The sequence below is a fragment of the Staurois parvus genome, unplaced genomic scaffold (assembly GCF_062004578.1).
Source record: "Staurois parvus isolate SC_StPar_1 unplaced genomic scaffold, SC_StPar_1.0 ptg000751l, whole genome shotgun sequence".
In the NCBI taxonomy this organism is placed as follows: domain Eukaryota; kingdom Metazoa; phylum Chordata; class Amphibia; order Anura; family Ranidae; genus Staurois; species Staurois parvus.
In genome coordinates this window covers 238427-259542 of record NW_028318547.1, presented here as the reverse complement: position 1 = coordinate 259542, position 21116 = coordinate 238427, and the positions used below count along the sequence as shown (strand labels likewise).

Sequence of the window (21116 nt, the reverse complement as noted above, 5' to 3'; positions counted from 1 at the left end):
ATTAAATAAATTATGAGGAACATAATGATTATCTTATGAAGAAATGCTTGTTAATTATATCTGATTGAAACCTAATAAATATTTATAAATAAAAAAAAATAAAATAAAAATGAAAGGGAAAACATTTGTGTATAGATGGCATGTTTTAAAAATTGCGCACATTCATGGAACATGAATAGGCGCAATTAGGCGCCCATAGGCGACGCTTTAAAAGCCTTTACTGGTTACCAGTTTAGAGTTACACAGGTCTGGTGCTAGAATTATTGCTTTCGCTATACCGTCCACAGTAATGCCACAAGTATGACGCAAACACAGTTTACATATGCATTCGTTCAACTTTATGCGAGCATGGGGGGAGGGGAGAGCTTTACATTTTTTTTTATAACTTTTTTTTGCAGTGTTTCTTTATTTTTTAATCAACTTTATTGCTAGCACAAGGTATGAACAAGGTCCCTTTTGATAGCATGGGCCATGACAGGTCCTCTTTATAGAGAGATATGGGGTCTAATAGACCCCAGATCTCTCCTCTGGCCTCCAAAGCAGCCGATCAGACACAGATGCGACTGTTTGCGTGGAGCCCCGCACAGCTGTGCTATTTTGAAATTGTGAAAGGGCGTGCAGGGAGAGGATTCCATTCTTTTTACAGTCAAGGCACCCTTTAAAATTCTGCACAATCTTGAGACACCCCATTCTAAAATGTACAAAAAAAACCAAATAGTTTTATATACTGTGGCAACATCCACACATAGGCCACCCAACATTAGAGGTAATTTCTTCTTCCAAAGCAAATACACTTTTGCACACTGGTACTGACTAGTATTCCAAGATTTCTCTTCTCACTCAGCCAATGTGACCCCAGTGCTAACACAGATCAGAAGGGAAGGGGCAAACAAAGATGCTGTGTAGGTACCTGACATTTTCCTTAACTGATGATACTGGTGGCTAAAAGGTTGTTATGGAGGCACAATGAAAACCTGTGGCATTCTGTAACTAAAAGGTAGGCTTGCATACAATTTTTAGGCATTTTGGCAAAACACCCCTGGAGAAACCTGAAGGCATCCCAGGATGCCTGGGCAACCTGGCTAAAAAAGGCTGGTCTAAGGACTCACACAGCCTGGCTCAGGAGCGTGCCAACATGGGTACCACCATAGCACACGACTTGCTTAGGAGGTACCCATAGCAGAAATGGACAGCAATGGCAGGAGACTTCCAGAAGTTAGAGACCACACTGTGCAATTTTGTTGAAGAGCAGGTAACTTTAGCATTTATTTAAATAAAAAAAAAAGTATTCTTTAATATCACTTTACAGAGGAACTTCACTGTGCTGGTAAAGAAATAAAACATTTAGCAGCAACAAGTACTGGAGAGGACTGAGAGCTACATCATCCCTGCAATGAAGTAGTAAGAGTGAGCCCCTGCAAAAAGGGAACTCCCCTCCCCCTCATATTCTTCGATAATCAGAGAAGACTGGTGTCCCAAGTACATAGAGAAGGCCTCATTCTATCATTGGTGCCCCAAGTACATAGTAGGCTTCATTCCATCACTGCTCCCCCAGGCACATAGTAGAGAAGACATTCAACCACCGAACTCCCAAGCACCTAGCAGAGAAGACATTCTATCACCGCTTCCCCAGGCACATAGAATGAAACCTTCTCCTTCACCATGCCACCAGGCACATAGTAGAGAAGGCATTGTTCCATCACCGCTGTCCTAGGCACATAGTAGGGAAGGCTGAAGAAGCAGCAAGGTTGCTTTTAAACACATTCCTGTTCCAGCTCCATCATTCTCCAACATAAGGTGGCTTCACATCCTGGGCCCCGTGTTTCACCCATGGATTTGGCTCTCCAGTGACAGGTGCTTCCATTCCATCTCCTCTCCCTTGCCAGTGACCAAACAAAGACATCCTGGTTACCTGTCGGATCTCTGTCCCCAAGGCTACCTGAACATCATGCTGAGCTCCTTTTTAACTTTGTGAGTGCTTTTCTACACTTTCAAATAAAATAGTACTTCACATGCTACACTATGGTTGTTGCGCTTCTCTCCCCCTCTGTTTTTTTTTTATTTCCCTCATTCTATCATCAATGACGCAGACACATACTGTGTATTCATAGAGTATTTAGATCCCCTTTACTTGTTTCAACTTTATGTTGCAGCCTGATACAGCCAGTTGTTTAACAGCTTCCTGACCGCCTTATAGCAGAAATACTGCTACAGAGTGGCACGGGTGCGCAAAATCACGTATATATACGCGATTCTGCATTTCCGGGTAGGGGGAGCACGCGCCCTCTACCCGCGCCGCCATTAGTGGCCACGGCTGTCAATCACTGGGTTCCGGCCGGTGATTACTCGCCGGTACCCGGTGATTGCCAAGCATCTACGATGGTGAGGAGAACTGTTTGTAAAACAAAATGGTTCTCCTCCCTGTCAGCTCACGCACAATGCTTTGGATGGCTGTGCACAGCACAGCCATGCAAAGCAGTGTGCTTACAGTGAAGCACACGGACAAACACAAGTAAAACAGCACACAGTTAACCCTTTGATCACCCCTAATGGTAACCCCTTCCTCCCCAGTATAGTGTGAGTGCTTTTTTTTTTCAGCACTGATCACTGTATTGGTGTCACTGGGGATGTCAGTGACACCAAGTCAGTTCCCCCCAGTGTCAGAATGCCCGCCACAGTCCCGCTATAAGTCCCTGATTGCCGCCATTACTAGTAAAAAAATAAAAAAAAACCCCAGTATATAAACCGCGTTCCAAATTATTATGCAAATTTTATTTAAGTGTCACAAAGATTAAATATTTTGTTTTTCAGTTTAACTCATGGATGGCATTGTGTGTCAGGGCTCTTTTGATCACTGAAAACAATCTCGGACACCTGTGATAATTAGATTGGCCGGTGAGCCCAATTTAAGGAAAAACTACTAAAGGAGGGTGTTCCACATTATTAAGCAGAGCACCATTTTCAAGCAATATGGGGAAGAAAAAGGATCTCTCTGCTGCCGAAAAGAGTGAAATAGTTCAATGTCTTGGACGAGGTATGAAAACATTAGATATTTCGTGAAAACTTAAGCGCGATCATCGCACTATTAAGAGATTTGTGGCTGATTCAGAGCACAGACGGGTTTGTGCAGATCAAGGCATTGAGGAAGATTTCTGCCAGATCCATGCATTGGATCAAGAGAGCAGCTGCTAAAATACCATTACATAGCAGCAAACAGATATTTGAAGCTGCTGGTGCCTCTGGAGTCCCACGGACATCAAGCTGTAGAGTCCTCCAGAGTCCTGCAACTGTGCATAAACCTTCTATTCGGCCACCACTAACCAATGCTCACAAGCAGAAATGGCTGCATTGGGCAGAAAAATACATGAAGACTAATTTTCAAACAGTCCTGTTCAATGATGAGTGCCGTGCAACCCTGGATGGTCCAGATGGATAGAGTAGTGGATGGCTGGCAGACGGCCACCCTGTTCCAACAAGGCTGCGATGTCAGCAAGGCGGTGGTGGAGTCATGTTTTGGGCCGGAATCATGGGAACAGAGCGGGTCAGCCCCTTTAGAGCCCCTGAACATGTAAAGATGACCTCTGCAAAGTATGTGGAGTTTATGACTGACCACTTACTTCCCTGGTACAGAAGGAAGAACTATGCTTTCTGTAATGAAATCATCTTCATGCATGACAATGCACCATCTCATGCTGCAAATAATACCTCTGCATCAATGGCTGTTATGGGGATAAAAGGAGAGAAAGTCATGGTGTGGCCTCCATCCTCCCATGACCTCAATCCTATTGAGAACCTTTGGAGCATCCTCAAGCAAAAGATCTATGAGGGTGGGAGGCAGTTTACATCCAAACAGCAGCTCTGGGAGGCTATGCTGACATCTTGCAAACAAATTCAAGCAGAAACTGTCCAAAAACTCACAAGTTCAATGGATGCAAGACTTGTGAAGCTGCTATCAAATAAGGGGTCCTATGTTAAAATGTAACATGACCTGTTAAAATGTTTAAAAAGTTAAAACGCTGTTAAAAGTTTGATTGAAATAGCTTTTGATTTCAGTAAATATGCTGCAAACACAACAAATGACAATTTTCAGTTCTTTACAACCTATAAAGTGTTTTGAAACTTACTGTGCGTAATAATTTGGAACAGTGTTTTAGGTTTAAAAAAAAAATACTGTTATCATTAGGTTTGTTAAATAAAATTTGAATTATACTCTTAATAGTTAATATGAGAATTATGCTGTGTTATTTACATCAATTATTTAGGTAAATGAGAAAAATATCATTTGCATAATAATTTGGAACACGGTGTATACACTGCCATTTGTAAACACTAACTTTCATTTAACCACTTGCTCTCCTGAGGATTTACCCCCCCTTAATGACCAGGCCTCTTTTTGCTACTCGGCGCTGCACTAATTCAACTGATAATTGCGCGGTCATGCAATGCTGCACCCAAACAAAATTTACGTCCTTTTTTTCACACAAATAGAGCTTTCTTTTTCGGTGGTATTTAATCACCTGTGCGCTTTTTATTTTTCACACTATAAACAAAAAAAAGACAAAAAATTTTGAAGAAAAACGATATTTTTTTTACTTTCAGCTAAAAAAAATATATAGTAAACTCAAAGTTAGTTATAAATTTAGGTCAAAATGTATTCTGCTACATGTTTTTGGTAAAAAAAATCCCAATAAGTGTATATTGATTGCTTTGTGTGAAAGTTATAGCGTCTACAAACTATGGTATTGATACTGCAATTTACGACATTTTTTTGCTATTCAGCGCTGCGCTAGTTTAACGGACAATTGTGCGGTCATGCAATTCGGTACATAAATGAAATTTATGTCCTTTCTTTCACACAAATAGAGCTTTCTTCCGGTGGTATTTGATCGTCTGTGTGTTTATTTCTTGCGCTATAAAAAAAAAAAAAAAAAAAAGTCTGACAATTTTGAGAAAAAAAAAATAATAATATTTTGGACTTTTTGCTATAAAACACGTCCAGTAAAAAAAATTTAAAAATCAAATTTCGGCATAAATTTCGGCCAAAATGCATTCTGCGACATGTCTTTGCTAAAAAAAAAACCAAATACGTGTAAATTAATTGGTTTACGTGAAAGTTATAGCGTTTACAAATGGCGGTAAAGATACTGGGATTTTTAATTTTTTTATACTAATAATGGCGGCGATCAGCGACTTATGGCAGGACTGCGGCGGACATTCTGACACTGGGGGGGAACTGACTTGGGGTCACTGACATCCCCAGTGAGACCAATACAGTGATCAGTGAAAAAAAAAAAAAAAAACACTGAAGCGGTTAACTTATTTACTGAAAGGGTTAACTGTGTGAGGGGAGTGTTTTACTAGGGGGCGGGGGTGTGTACTGCATGGGGGAACATGCTGATTGGGAGAGATAAACATTTCTCTCCGGCTCAGCATGTCAGGAGCTGACAGTGAACTGACAGAAAGCAGAGCTACTGCAGCCCTGCTGTCAGTGATTGCCGCTAACGACCGGCTGTGACCCGATGACTGACATCCGCGGCCGTGATTGGCGGGACAGGTAGGGCGGGCGCGCGCCCCCTACCTGTTTTGCAAACACACGTTTTTAAAAACGCATTTTGCCCAGCCGTGCCGCCCTGCCAACGTATTTCTACAGTGGCTGGGCGGCATGTGGTTAAAGTAATTAATTTACATGTATTGGGATTTCTTTTTTTTTTTAGCAAAGACATGTAACAGAATACATTTTGGCCTAAATGTATGATGAATTGTGATTTTTTTTTTTAATTTTAATAGGAAAAAGTCAAAAATATCTCAAAACTGTTTTTTTTTTATAACAAAAAAAATCAACACACACAGTTGATCAAATACCACCGAAAGCTCAATTTGTAGGAAAAAAAAAAAAAAAAGGCCATAAATTTCATTTGGGTGCAGTGTTGCTGGCACCCACAGACCGTCAGGCAGGGAAGAACACAGCTGTGCCTAGGTTTACAGCTGTGTTGTGGCAAAAAAAGTGATCGATCCTGTGTCCCCACAGAGCAGGGAACACAATCTATCACTTCCCCCTGTACCAGTGCTAGCTAGTGTACACCAAGCACATAGCTTGATCACCCTAGATGTTAACCCCTTCCCAACCAGTGTCATTAGTAGAGTGATCAGTGTATAGTTTTATTTTCCCACAAAGTGTCGGTTAGTGTAAAAGTGTTCGCCACCATATCGCAGTCCTGCTATAAGTTGCTGATTGCCATTTCTAGTGAAAAAAAAAAAAAAATTAAAAAAAATTCCACCATATGCCCCATAGTTCGTAGACACTATAACGTTTGTGCAAACTAATCAATATACACTTATTAGGATTTTTTTAACCAAACATATGTAGCAGAAGACATTTTAGCCTAAATGTATGAGGACATTTGATTTTAAATTTTTTTCTTCTGTTGGATATGATTTATTGTAGAAAATGAAAAATAGTGTTTTTTAAATTGTCAGTCCTTTTGTTTATAATGCAAAAATTACAGAGGAGATCAATACCACCAAAAGAAAGCTCTATTTGTGTGTGTGGGGGGGGGGGGGGGGGGGGGGGGGGAGGACAAATGTAATTTTGGTACAGTGTTGCATGACTGCACAATTAACTGCTTCCTGCCTGGCCTATAGTCAAATGACAGCCGGGCGAACATCTCGTCCCTCCGGGAGGGCTTCATATGACGTAGGTTAATCGGATCCTGTCCCTAGTATGTGTATGTATGAATGTGAATTAGGGACCTTAGATTGTACACCCCTTGAGGGTTAGGGACTAATGTGAATGTACAATATATATGTAAAGCACTGCATAAATTGACGGCGCTATATAAGTACCTGAAATAAATACTGGGATCGCGCATTGCGCGTGCCCGCAGGACCGCGCCTTGGCAAGATCTGTCACTGGCTGTGTACCTCAGACACGGCTAATGAGATCTGTGTACCAGCACCATTTGACCTGCTGTGACAGTTGTATACAATGGATGGATTCCTTTTATGCCATCCATTGTATACAAGTGTGTCATTATACTACTTTGGTCATAGTGTAATAAAAATAAATAAATAATAATTTTAATTATCAATTTTTTTTTCGTACTGTCACCAGTGTCCCTGATCACTGCCACACCAGTTATATGATGACACTGTACTGCACTGCTGACAGTAACAAAAAGATTGTGAAAATATATATTTTTTTTATTTCATTTTCCGAAAAAATTACAAAAAAATTACAACTTCAAAAAAAAACTCGCCATGCCTCAATAAATTAGATTGGCTGCCAGCACTTCAGGATCGATCAATTTCCAGATATATCCCATAGTTTGTGAACTCTATAACCTTCCTACAGACTAAACAAACACTGATTTGGGTTATTTTCACCAAATAAATGTAGCAGAATACATCTTGGGTATCACCCCTTCTGACAATATATGTTTATAAGAAATGCGTTGAGAAGCCCCACCACCCAGACACGCCAAGCCGCCGGATCACGGAGGTCCGGCGGACATTACAACCATTGTACTGGTTAGTAACATTGCCAGCACAGGTCTTTTGCATTTTAGTATTACATCTGTATGTGCTTACTTTTATGCACTTTTTAATTTTAATAAAATCTTTTTATCATACTACACAATGAGACCCCCCTTTTTTCTGGCTCTACTGTGAGCACCTAACCCCCAGGATCCAGGTTTCATCCAGCTCGGAGGATGGAACATATTCTATGACCAGACCTTTCTTATGATCCTGGAGAGGGACCTTGGATTCACTACCAGAGGTGGACATCTAGACCAGACCAGGTTCCATTAGATGGGAGTCCCCTAAGCCGGATTATAACATCTAATTGCGCATTTAAATAGCGCTTCTGGTGAGTTTGCAATCCCGCTAATCTTTCGCACACCACCGGATGTTTCTCACTCCCTGGCTAATTATTCACTCCCAGATTCAATCACTTATTGAAGTCTCATCATATGAAGTGACCTTTTTTTTACCATTTATTCACCTACCCATTAGGACTTTTATTTGGATCATACGATATAATTTATCATTAACCCATCTTTATGACATTCATTTATTTTCAATTTATGCGCTGCACTATCGTTATGTTTATATTATTTTCAAGAGAGGATTTGTAGTTCCTTTTTTTGTGCAATTGCCACTATTTTAGTTAGCGCTCACTGTTGTCATGTGTTTATACATCTTGAGCTAAATTTATGAAGAACAATTATTTATTTGCAAACTTTTGTAACAAACAAAGAAACGTGTTATTTTTTCAAAATGTAGTCTTTTTTTAATTCAGGAAAAAATAAAAACCCCAGTGGTGAAAAGAAAGCTCTAGTTATGTAAACAAAATGATAAAATTTTAGTTTGGGTACAGTGTTGCATGATTGTCAAAGTGTGGGCGCTGAAACCTGAAAATTGGCCTGGGCAGGAAGGGGGTAAAAGTGCTCGGTATTGAAGTGTAACAGTACGATGTCGCAAAAAATTGCCTGGTCAGGAAGAGGGGTAAATCTTCCAGAGGGCAAGTGGTTAAATTAATTTTGTTTTTTCCACATTAAAACAGTTGCAGACTCTGGACATGTTACACACACCTCAAAAAAAGGTCATAATTATACACAGGGTGTGTGCAAGACGTCCACTTCGTCTGCCCTGCTGTCAGGATCTCCCCAGACCCAGTACTCGGCAATTCAGCTCTGATTAACCAAAGTGGCATGGCGGAGTACACAGAGAAAGTTCTAACAGCTGGAGCTGTAAAAAAAAAAAAAAAAAAGTAGTTTCGCAATGTTTATCAACAACATTGCTCAACAGTGAATACAGAAACATTGTTTCATTTTGTATCTTCATCTACAGATCAAAGGGTTGAACTTCAATCTGCAGATGAAGTCAGTTAAAGCAACCTGACTTTTTTTTTTTTAATTAAATGTTCCTCTGTTTAACTCCTTATTATCCCCGTTTACTCTAATCCGCCCTAATTAACTCATTCTTCTCCATTCAATTATTTTCCAGCTGATTTTTTTTATTTTATTAACTAATATTTAAAACTTGTTTGCTTTTTTTTTTTTTTTAAACCTTTAACCTCTTCCATACAGGGCACTTTTACCCCCTTCCTGCCCAGGCCAATTTTCAGGTTTCAGTGCGGTCACACTTTGAATGACAATTGCGCAGTCATACAACACTGTACCCAAACTAAAATTTTATCATTTTCTTCACACTAGAGCTTTCTTTTGGTGGTATTTAATCACTGCTGGGGTATTTATTTTTTGCTAAATTAACAAAAAAAAAGAACGAAAAATAAAGACAAAAAAAACGAAAAAAACAAACAAACACGGTTTTTCTTAGTTTCCGTTATAAAAGTTTGCAAATAAGTAATTGTTCTTCATAAATTTAGGCCAAGATGTATTCTACTACATTTCTTTGGTAAGAATAACCCAAATTAGTATTCATTTTTCAGTCTGTTGGAAAGTTATAGAGTTCACAAACTATGGGATATATCTGAAAATTGACCAACCCTGAAGTACTGACAGCCAATCTAATTTCTTGAGGTCCAAGAATGTCAGAACAGTACAGATATCCCCCAAATCACCCCTTTTTGCAAAGTAAACAGTCCAACGTATTTCATAACATGCATGGAGAGTTTTTTTGAATTTGTAATTTTTTGGAAAATGAAGAAATTAAAAAAATGTCACCAGTGCAGTGTCATCTTATAACTGGCATGGCGGTGATCAGGGACACTGACTGGTGACAGTACGAAATAAAAAAAATTATATATATATTTTTTTTAAGATATATTTTTTTTCATATTGCACTATGACCAAAGTAGTATAATGTTACCATAGTAACATTGTACTACTTTGGGGAAGCGATCAGTTTTTTTTTGGTTTTTTTTTATTACACAATTTGCTTATAGCAAAGAATTTCTTTGCTATAAGCAAGCATTTACCTGAATGAAATCGATTCATTCATGGTTTTTTGTGATTAGCTGTGATTTGGCCACAGCTAATCACATGACACAGCTGGGCTGTGATTGACCCAGCTTGTGCATGTGATCGCTGTGACCAATTACAGCTAGACACTAGTATACAATGTATGACATGAAAGGAAGCCATCCATTGTATACAACTGTCATGTGACCTGCTGGGATTGGTCACACCAGGTCACATGGTACTGGCAACAGGGACAGTACACAGATCTGTCATCGGCTACGTCTGAGGTACACGGCCGGTGACAGATCATGCCACAGCACGGCCCTGCGGGCATTCGCACTGCCTGTTCCAGAGAGGAAGCCATATGGCATCCACCCGGAGGGATGAGCTGTCCACCTGGCCACCATCTGGCTATAGGCCGAGCGTTAACAGGTTAACATATTTACACACTTCACATTTAAAAAAAGTGCAAAATGGAAATAAAAAAAACACTTTATTTGTAAATAACTTTGCAATGATTTGCTAGATTGCAAGCTCCAAGGAGCAGGGCCCTCCTATACCTCTTGTATTGAACTGTATTGCCTCCCGTTATATTGTAAAGAGCTGAGCACACTGTTCGCACTATACAAATCCTGTTTAATAATAGTAATTTGTACCAGAATCATAATTTTAGTGTCATTTTAAACAGGACAAGATTACAGAATAAAATGTGCACCATTTATGAGCAGGAACACTATTTTTAAACACTGCCCAAAAAAAAAAAAAAAAGTGTGTTTTTTGTTACATTTAAGTGAAGCATGAAGTGTCTGAAGGGCACAGAGATCATGGACAGCGCTGGGGGCGTGCGGGAGGACGTAATAGGACACCCTCCCAGAAGTGGACAACCGCATTGTAGCTGTCATTTGGCTATAGCACGGTTGTGAAGTGGTTAGAGGTACCTCTTAGACGCCACATCCTAACCAATCCCTTAGAGTGCACTCTAGTCTACTATTTATGCTGCATTTAACATGTATTAATATAAATTGCTGATTTACTAACTTCCCTTTATTTCATTTAGCGGTATAAATCCTAATTTTTTTTACAATTTGGCATAGTTTGTACTCTAGCAGATTGCATTAATCTTTATCTCCTCTGTGATCATTTATGTTTAATTTGCTATTTGTTCTAACTTGTATCGTTTAAGAGCATTTCCCACTAAATGGTCGTGTGTCTATTTATCGGTAGTAACCCACAGCCAGGTTAAAGTATTTAACATATGTTCCACCAGGTGGGCCAGAGGGGCGGGGTTATTCTTGGAGTCCAGGCACATAACAGGGAACCCAAAGTTACCAAGAGGTTCCTTTGGGGGTGGCCCTACGATAACAAAATTGGAAAAATTGAAGGGGATCTGAATACTTTATAAATGCACTATAGTAGAGAAGGCTTCATTCTATCACCGGTCCCCCAAGCACATAGTAGAGAAGGCCCCATTCTCTCGCTGCTCCCCCAGGCACAGAGAAGGCCTCATTCTCATCGGAGTCAGGCACACAGAGAAGTTCTCATTCTCTCATCGGAGTTGCAGCTACATAATAGAGAAGGCCTCATTCTCTCACTGCTCCCACAGGCACATAGTATAGAGGGCCTCATTCTCTGCCCCCCCCGGCACAATAGTAGAGAAGGCCTCATTCACTGGTGTCACAGGCACACAGAAGTTCTCATTCTACCATCGAAGTTGCAGCTACATAATAGAGGCGGCCTCATTCCATCACCGGAGTTGCAGCTATATAGTAGAGAAGGCCTCATTCCATCACCGGAGTTGTAGCTACATAATAGAGAAAGCTTCATTCCATCACCGGCGTCGCAGCTACATAATAGAGCAGGCCTCATTCTCTCAGCGCTCTCCCTGTAATGTGGCTGATGATGAATTATATAAGAATCCCATCATTTCTCTTCTCCAGATCGCCTCAGATAAAATATAAGGAAATCAATGCGAATGGCAGTGTGGTTGCCCCCCCTCCCCCCATAAGGCCCTCTTCTCCTCCCACTCGGCCCCCCCTTTCTGTGTCACACGGTCCCCTATACTGCCCTCAGCCACTTCGGCCTACAATCCAGCCCGTCCCGTTCTTCCTCCCACCACCCTCAGCTTCCTCGCCCTAATCGAGGCCCATGTGACGCAGCGCGTTTTATATGCAGCAGCTGCTCCATTTCATGGCATTAGGAGCCGGCTCGGCTCCTCCCGCTCCCCCCAAGGCCTCACCTCAGGTCTTCTCCCCAGGCGCCGGTTCGGGCCGCTGGATGTCGGGGCTTGCTCGGAGCGAGCCCGGCCTGGTTAGCTCCTGCAGGCAGCGGCCGCTCTCCTTCTCTGGGCGAGCAGAGAGACAGGGAGCCATGGCGGGGGGGAGCGGCGCCATTACCCAGGCCAAAGTAATCGAGCTATATCTCTTCTCCTCTGCCCCTCCCGATACCCAACGGCGACAGAAAGACCACCTGACTGCAGCCAAGCAGCATTGACTCTGAAATATATACGGTCGTGCGATTATTTTGGCACTAGGACAACTTTTCACACAAGTTTTGAAAGGGTCTGCATCGACCAGCTAGGCATCTCGATTGAGCGAGCCTGTCCTGTGCAGAGGAGATGGCTGCACGGCTGGGGTGACGTCACTCCATCGAACAAGGAAATCTCGGAGAATTGTCACGAGAGTTGTTAGGGAAGTGACGTAGCTCGTTCACCTTGGTAATTGATCTGATCTGAAAGTACAGAGGGTGTATGACTCCCGCATGAGCGTACCTCCAGAAGAGCACTGGTTATTGCGTGCGCGTAGCTGTGTGCGGGCTCGTGCTTTGGTAGTGTGAGAACAGGAAATGGTAGCAGGCTTCTTGCTCTTGGGCCGTGACAGTTATAAACATCCCATAAGATTTTGGTGGCCCTGTGAACAATATGGATCTTCTCCATTAGTAGAAGTACACACAACAGGCATTGAGGAAAATTGTTACATGGGATGTTTACGGCGCCAACCGTTTGCACAGCGCTTTACAATATAGAGACAATACAATTCAATAGCACATGAAAAATAGTTCCATTTACATCCTAACTGTTCACATCAGTGTGCTGTGTTTTGGAAAAGGCCTGCTTGTTGCAGCTTTAGGGCACTGTTTGAAAATCACACAAAAAACATGCCATTCGTTATAGTCAGTGGAAACCTAACACACGTCTTTAAGTGTTTTGAGTCACATGTCAGTTTTTTCCTGGGAGACCAGGGATGAAGATGCATTACATTTGAAAGCAACACGCTTAAAACACAATATTATGTGTTTACAAGAAATACATCACATTTTACAATGCATTGGTGTTAATAGGCCCAGTGTCTAGACAAAAAACAGGAAAATTATCACAAGTAACAGAATATTCATTTTGTGGGCAGCTAAGTGGTTAGCACTTCTGCCTAGCAGCTCTAGGGTTGTTGGTTCAAATCCCAACCAAGGTACTATCTACCTGGAGTCTGCATGTTCTCCATGTGTATGCATGGTTTCCCTCCCGCACACCAAAGACATGCTGATAGAGGAGTTGGCTCCTGCCTTAATTGTCCCTAGTATGTGAATTAAAGACCATACATTGTAAGTTCCTTATTGGGGGTTGTGTGTGTGTGTAAACATAAATAAAGTACTGCACAAACTGTTGGCTCTATGTACAGTGCAACCAGAAAGTATTCACAGCGCGTAACTTTTGCCGCATTTTGTTACGTTCCTGCCACTGGAAAACATCCCCACAGCATGATGCTGTCACCCCCATGCTTCACTTTAGGGATGGTATTGGCCAGGTGGTGAGTGGTGCCTGGTTTCCTCCAGACATGACACTTGGAAATTAGGCCAAAGAGTTCAATCTTTGTTTCATCAGACCAGAGAGTTTTGTTTCTCATAGTCCCTCAGGTGCCTTTTGGCAAACTCCAGGCAGGCTGCTATTTGCCTTTTACTGGAGAGTGGCATCAGTCTGGCCACTCTACCATACAGGCCTGACTGGTGGAGTGCTGCAGAGATGGTTATTCTTCTGGAAGATTCTTCTCTCTCTCCACAGAGAAATGCTGGAGCTCTTTCAGAGTGACCATCGGGTGCTTGGTTACCTCCCTGGCAAGGGCCCTCCTCCCTCAATTGCTCATTTTGGCCAAGTGGCCCGCTCTAGGAAGGTGGTTCCAAAGTTCTTCCATTTACAGATGATGGAGGCCACTATGCTCATTGGGACCTTCAATGCTGCAGAATTTTTTCTGTACCCTTCCCCAGATCTGTGCCTTGATACAAGCCTGTCTCGGAGGTCTGTGGACAATTCCTTGGACTTCATGGCTTGGTTTGGTTTGTGCTCTAACATGCACTGTTAACTCTGGGACCTTTGATAGACAGGTTTATGCCTTTCCTAATCATGTCCAATCAACTGAATTTCCCACAGGTGGACTCCAATCAAGTTGTGGAAACATCTCAAGGATGATCAGTGGGAACAGGATGCACCAGCGCTCAATTTTGAGTGTCATGGCAAAGGCTGTGAATACTTATGTACATGTGGTTTATTTGATTTTTTATTTCTAATAAATTGCAAAGATTTCAAAACAAACTTATTTCACATTGTCATTATTGGGTATTGTTTGTAGAATGTTGAGGAAAAAAATGAATTTAAACCATTTTGGAATAAGGCTGTAACATAACAAAATGTGGCAAAAGTTAAGCACTGTGAATAGTTTATGGAGACACTGTAAATACTATAAAATATTAACATCTTACAGTCAGTAGGATGTGTCCCTTGTACTTCTGCCTATTCTTTTAGGTTAGATCCTCCTTTCATGTCTCCCCTACCATATTATGGTGCAATTGGAGTTAATATAAACAAGAGGCCACCATAGGCTCTCATCAAAAGTGCCCAACTATGCCTTTTCTTTCCACCCAGCTCCCTTCATAGATGCCATACTACAGCTTCTATGATTGGAGGGGGTAGAACTTTCAGTCATCTGCACATCCTCCATTCATAGATCGTGTTTCATTCATAGAAGCTGTAGCAGGAGATGTTGGGTGGAAAGGGCAGGTACAGTCAGGCACTCTTGCTGCGATCCTGTGGCTGTGTTGCATTAATCTCTGCCACACCAGAAGATTGCAGAGGTGGGAGAGGCAATGAGGAGGATTCCACTTAAAAGGAGAGGAATCAGCACAAGGGACACAGTCTACTGACTGTAAGTTATGACACTTGCGTTGATTTTTCTGTTTTTTAGTTTACTACACTTATATTTGTTGGTGGACCTTCATCCATTACAACAGCAACACAGATAACAGCAACACAGATAAGCCTTCCACATTTTTTGGAATGATTTCTGACTAGGGATGAGCTTGGGTTTGGTCCATGTGGCCATATTAGGTTAATGATGTCACAAGCATCCCACCCCTTTGTGTACATGCACTGTAAAGCAGGGAGCATCTTGGCCACAGTTGCGTGAGCTGAAGTGACAGCTTCCTTCCGTGTTTGGTCCAAACCCAAGTCCATATCAAATCCCAGCTCAACTCTATTTTCAACCTTTTTTTTACTACTGTGGGCCCAGCATATCCTGCTTAGGTGAGAATGAAATAGAGCCCACCAAAGTCAGAGGCAGTTTTACTGACAGGCACAAATATGCCACAGGTCTATTGGAAACTCATCCGATACCTTCGGTATACCTGAGCACGTGCAGAATATTTGCAAATGGTAGCTCGAAATAGGAGGGGACTGAGGTGCATAAACCGCAAATCATCTGTCTGTGTGTCCGGACCTGCTAGGTGCAGCATGCATGCAAGGGTAATATGGTGCTAGGAGAGCTAGGGTGGATTGGGGATGTAGATAATGAAGTAGGAATGGGAAAAAGGGTCTCTAAAAATGTCCCATAGGTAAATCCATATCAGTCAATGAGAATCACTGGAACATGGTTACAGCTTCTCTTTAAGAGGATTGGATAACACTCTACAATCTGTATAGGCGGGAAAAAAAAAACATGGGAAGCACCACCACCCAAGTTTAGATTATAGGTAGAAAACAAGAGAGAATGGCTGGGTCAACTGTGTTCTGACATAAAAAGTAGGAATCAGTGAGCACTCAAATAAAGCTGTATAAAAAGAGGGGGAGGTGCAGCGCTATATAACCTAGGAGATAGTAATAAAATTCAAAATCAAACACAGATAATAAATAGTGACTGTGTGTTAATAAAGCCACTGAATGGTGGCTATGAAGTGAAGGAAGTGAAAAAACAAAATAAAAAAGTCCAATGGAGAAGTGCTCTTAAGATCCAAGATGATCCTCAGACGTCCAATATTTGGAACTGCCAGGTGATAAGAAATGTAAAGATTGCGCACTCACCAGATACGCAATCTTTAGGCGCATTTGTATATGTTATCACTGGACCTCCTGTGTCATCAACCTGGTCTGGTCAGATCTGGTCAGCATGTCTCTCACTGCCTGGTACCCGGATAGATGCAGCTGTTCTGTAGATCTGGCTGGTTCTCACCAGGACTCAAATAAACAGAGAGGGCCACATAGTGTGATATCCTTAAAGTATCTTCCTACCTGTAGCGTCCGACCTGCTGTAGCTTTCTCTGACGCGTTTCGAGCAAAGGCTCCTACTCATAGGGGTACCTCTTACCCATCTTTGATTTGCATCTGGGTCAGTACATTCTTTGTTTCATTGGATTTTTCTGCTATCCTGTGCCTGTATATAATAAAGATACTTTAAGGATATCACACTATGTGGCCCTCTCTGTTTATTTGAGTATCTGGTGAGTGCGCAATCTTTACATTTCTTATCACCTGGCGGTTCCAAATATTGGACGTCTGAGGATCATCTTGGATCTTAAGAGCACTCCTCCATTGGACTTTTTTATTTTGTTTTTTCACTTCCTTCACTTCATAGCCACCATTCAGTGGCTTTATTAACACACAGTCACTGTTTATTATCTGTGTTTGATTTTGAATTTTATTACTATCTGCTAGGTTATATAGCGCTGCATCTCCCCCTCTCTTTATACATCTATGTCTCTGAAGGTTTGATACGGTGCCTTTTTTGGTGCACAGCTGCTGTTTATTCGTATATTCATTCAAGCGCTCACTTATTCTGCTCTTCTTGACTCAAATAAAGCTGCTAATGCACTAAAAGGTAACCAAGTAAAAACCTCAATAAACATAAGATTAAAGTGCAGCGCTAAAATTAAAATATGTCCGTAAATAAGAATATGTATAAATAAATTAAATTGTTCATAAAGTGAAAGTCCGTGCTAAGGTGTCAATCACAGAAGTGAGAGGTTTCAATGTTCAGTGATGTGCTCAAAGATGTGGTAGGAATACGCACTCACCAGATGCATATTGTAAATACGCATGTAAAATATGTAATCAGAGGTCCCCTTTAAGGATAGATGAGGTTAGCCAGGTATGGAATATCCTCCCTTTGGATGGTATACAGCACAGTGGGTAATTCCTGGGTGATAAAGGAATTCGTCCTGCCAGAGGTCCCCTTTCAGGATGGATGGGTGTTTGAAGCCTGGGATCGAAACACCCTCCTCTGGATCCTGTGGTGAACTACAGCTATCTCCCTGGTTAGGGCTCTGCAAAAGGATGTGCTGGTAGCAGGTCTGTTGACTAGAGTGCGATGACGCAATGCATTGCTTAGTTGGAACCCATCTACTGATAGCCTGCTGCTATACGGAGAGACATCTTCTTGCTTCCTCTTGTGTCTTCTGCCTCATCAATAGGTCATTATTATTATTATACAGTATTTATAAAGCGCCAATAGTTCACTCAGCGCTGTACATTACAAAGGGGGACAGAACATGTGACAGAACAATACCAATACAATGCAAAACATGAGGGGATTGAGGGCCCTGCTCTTTCCAGCTTACAATCTAGGAGGGAGGGGATAGTGGTACAGGAGGAGATAGCTGTGGGGGATGGAGTGGTAGGAAGAGTGGAGTAGGTCGGCAAGTTAGCAGGGGGTGGGGAAGGCTTCCCTGAAGAGATGGGTTTTTAGGGTGCGCCTAAAGGAGGAGAGTAGGTGATAATCTGATGGGTTGGGGCAGGGAGTTCCAGAGGATGGGTGACACCCTGGAGAAGTCCTGGAGGCGGGCATGGGAGGAGAAGACCAGGGAACTAGAGAGAAGGAGGTCTTGTGAGGAGCGGAGTGTGCGTGCTGGGCGGTACTTGCATATTAGGTCATTGATGTAGTTCGGGGCAGTATGGTGGACGGCTTTGTACGTCAGCGTTAGGATTTTGAATTTGATCAGTTGTGCAATCGGAAGCCAGTGGAGGGATTGGCAGAGGGGGGTGGAGGAAACGGAGCCCAACCCCTCTCAACCCCCCACCTCACCCCCTCAGTCTCTGCCCGAATCACACACCCACTGAGCAACACAGACTAGATGTCGCTCCACCTCCCCAAGCTCAACATGTGCACAGACTTGTGTACACACTCTGTGGTCTTCCTTCAGCTCCTCTCCCGGCACCGCCACAGTATACACTCCTCCAGCTGACTCTCATATAATATGTATTATGGAAAACAGAAAAGTGGAACCAGAGCGCTCTCGCAGATGGTCATCCGTTCAAAACTTCTAGGGTTCAGCTCCTTCCACCTATGCACATTACACCCCAGATTCAGGCTTCCTCAGTAGGCCTACCGAGGAAGCCTGAATCTGGGGTGTAATGTGTATTAGGAAATCAACACGCTGTGACGTCTAGCCGTCGGAGCCATGTGCTGGTCTGGAGGCCATCTTAACTACTGGTTAGTGCACCCTGTTTTATTGTCATTTTTCTGGATTTAATAAATTTACACTTTTGGCAATACTACACTATAGGCACTTTTCTTATGGCTTCTTTATGGAGCCTTTAAGCTTGCAGAATCTGGGAAGATTACCATTATTATTATTATAATACAGGATTTATATAGTGCCAACAGTTTGCGCAGTGCTTTACAATATAAGGAGACAGTACAATTACAATACATTTCAGTACAGAAGGAATAGGAGGGTCCTGCTCGTGGAGCTTACAATCTAAAGGAAGGGGGAGGTGATACAAAAGGTGATAGCTGAGGGGGATGATCTGGCGGAGGTGATTCAAGTGCAGGTGGGGTAGGCTTCCCTGAAGAAGTGAGTTTTCAAAGATCGCCTAAAGGCAGACAGGGTGGGGGCTGACCGGACATGCTGTGGTAGGGAGTTCCAGAGGATGAGCGAGGCTCGGGAGAAGTCCTGGAGGCGAGCGTGGGAGGAGGTGATGAGGGAGCTAGAGAGGAGGATAGCATGGGAGGAGCGGAGTGGGGGATAGCTGTGGATGAGGTTGGTGATATAGCTAGGGGCAGGGTTGTGGATGGCTTTGTAAGCTGTGGTTAGTATTTTGAATTTTATACGTTGGGTTAGTGGAAGCCAGTGGAGGGATTGGCAGAGAGGGGCAGCAGTTGCTGATCGGTTGGTAAGGTGTATGAGTCTAGCAGCAGCATTCATAATAGACTGAAGGGGGGATAGCCTGTGTAACGGTAGACCAGTGAGGAGGGAGTTGCAGTCATCAAGGCGGGATATAACCAAGGAGTGGATGAGTTGTTTTGTGGTGTCATTGGTCAGGAAGGGGCGGATTTTGGAAATGTTCCGGAGGTTGAGGAGGCAGGATTTAGCCAGTGAGTGGATGTGGGGCCCAAAGGAGAGGTCAGAGTCTAGGATTACACCTAGCACCCTGGCATGAGGGGAAGGACCAATGGTTGTGCTGTTGATCTTAATGGTAAAGTCGTGAGTGGGGGATCGGGGAGGAGGAAATATTACAAGCTCAGTTTTTGAAAGATTGAGTTTAAGGTAGTGATTGTGACATCCATGCTGATATGTCGCTTAGTAGATTTGTGATACGTGAGGAGATTGAGGGGGCGAGCTGGGGAGTGGAGAGATAGATCTGGGTGTCATCAGCATAGAGGTGGTATTGGAAGCCATGGGAGGTTATCAGTTGGAACAGGGAGGAGGTATAGAGAGAGAAAAGGAGGGGCCCAATAACAGAACCTTGGGGTACCCCAACAGAAAGTGGAAGCGGAGGAGGAGGAGTTGTATGTGACACTGAAAGTGCGCTGAGAAAGGTAAGAGGAGAACCAGGAGAGAGCAGAGTCACGGAAGCCAATGGAGTGGAGTTTACGGAGAAGGAGCGGGTGGTCGACTGTGTCAAAGGCAGCGGAAAGGTCAAGGAGTATGAGTATGGCGTAATGGCCATTGGTTTTAGCAGTTAATAGGTCATTAGTGAGTTTTAGTAGGGCAGTTTCTGTGGCAATTGTGGGCAGAAGCCAGACTGTCAGGGATCAAGAAGGTTGTTGTCGGTGAGGTAGCAGTTCATACAGTTGTGAACAAGGCACTTGAGAAGCTTGGAGGCAAAGTGAGAGGTTGAAGATTATCCAGAGAAGGGGAATTCCTGTAATCAGGTGGCTGATACTATTGATCCTTAAGGAGACCTCTGGAGCAGACATCATCCATTCACTGCGGAGCTGCCCAATATCAGACAGATGTCCCAGATACATACATCACTACTCTGGAGTTTCTGTAACGGATATATTAATGCGCATAATCTATGCGCTTCTGGTAAGTGGCAAGATAGTTTGGGGCTTGGTGTCATCCTTCTCCATATGGGGTACTACTTATACGTGGACAATTTATATTCTAGCGTGCCACTATTCAGACATTTGTACAATCTTGGAACTGGCGCAAAGTGTGACCTAATGTGTGCCCACCACAAAAAGCGGGTGGATGCAGTGCGATATATTCCAATGGTGGGCATACCACACACTTTTTCTGGCAGAGATTTCTTCTCTTTTTTCATTCAGTCCACAGGCTGCATACAAAAAAAAAAAAGAACATAGCATGTACAGTAATACCTCAGTTTACGAATGCCTCTGTTAACATAATTTTCAGTTTACGAATGAAAATCCATTAAAAATAATGCCTTGGTTTAGAAATTTTTTACTAATTTTTTTCACAATACTAAGTGTATGTCAGTGCTGATTTTTAAATGCAATTGCCATCTTTTCTTCAGTATAGCTCACAACATTAGCTGTCAGTTTCCCAGAGCTAAAGGATACTTTGTTTATTTTAAGAAACTGAAAGGAAACATTGTATCTTTTAACTTGGGGAAATAAACTAAAAGAAACTTTCTCTCTTTCAGCTGGAGGGGGAAAGTGACTGCTGAATTTCTGAAATACTGTATAGTGA

General features: G+C 42.5%; 1 protein-coding gene across 1 annotated transcript in view; it reads right to left on the bottom strand.

Annotated features, from left to right (window-relative positions):
- Positions 1-12323, bottom strand: part of INO80 (INO80 complex ATPase subunit) — a 243974-nt gene extending 231651 nt beyond the window's left edge. Inside the window, exon 1 of the mRNA XM_089654321.1 lies at positions 12160-12323. The gene's annotated coding sequence lies outside the window, so the exon portion shown is untranslated. The remainder of the gene's footprint in view (positions 1-12159) is intronic.
- Positions 12324-21116: the final 8793 nt, after the last annotated feature.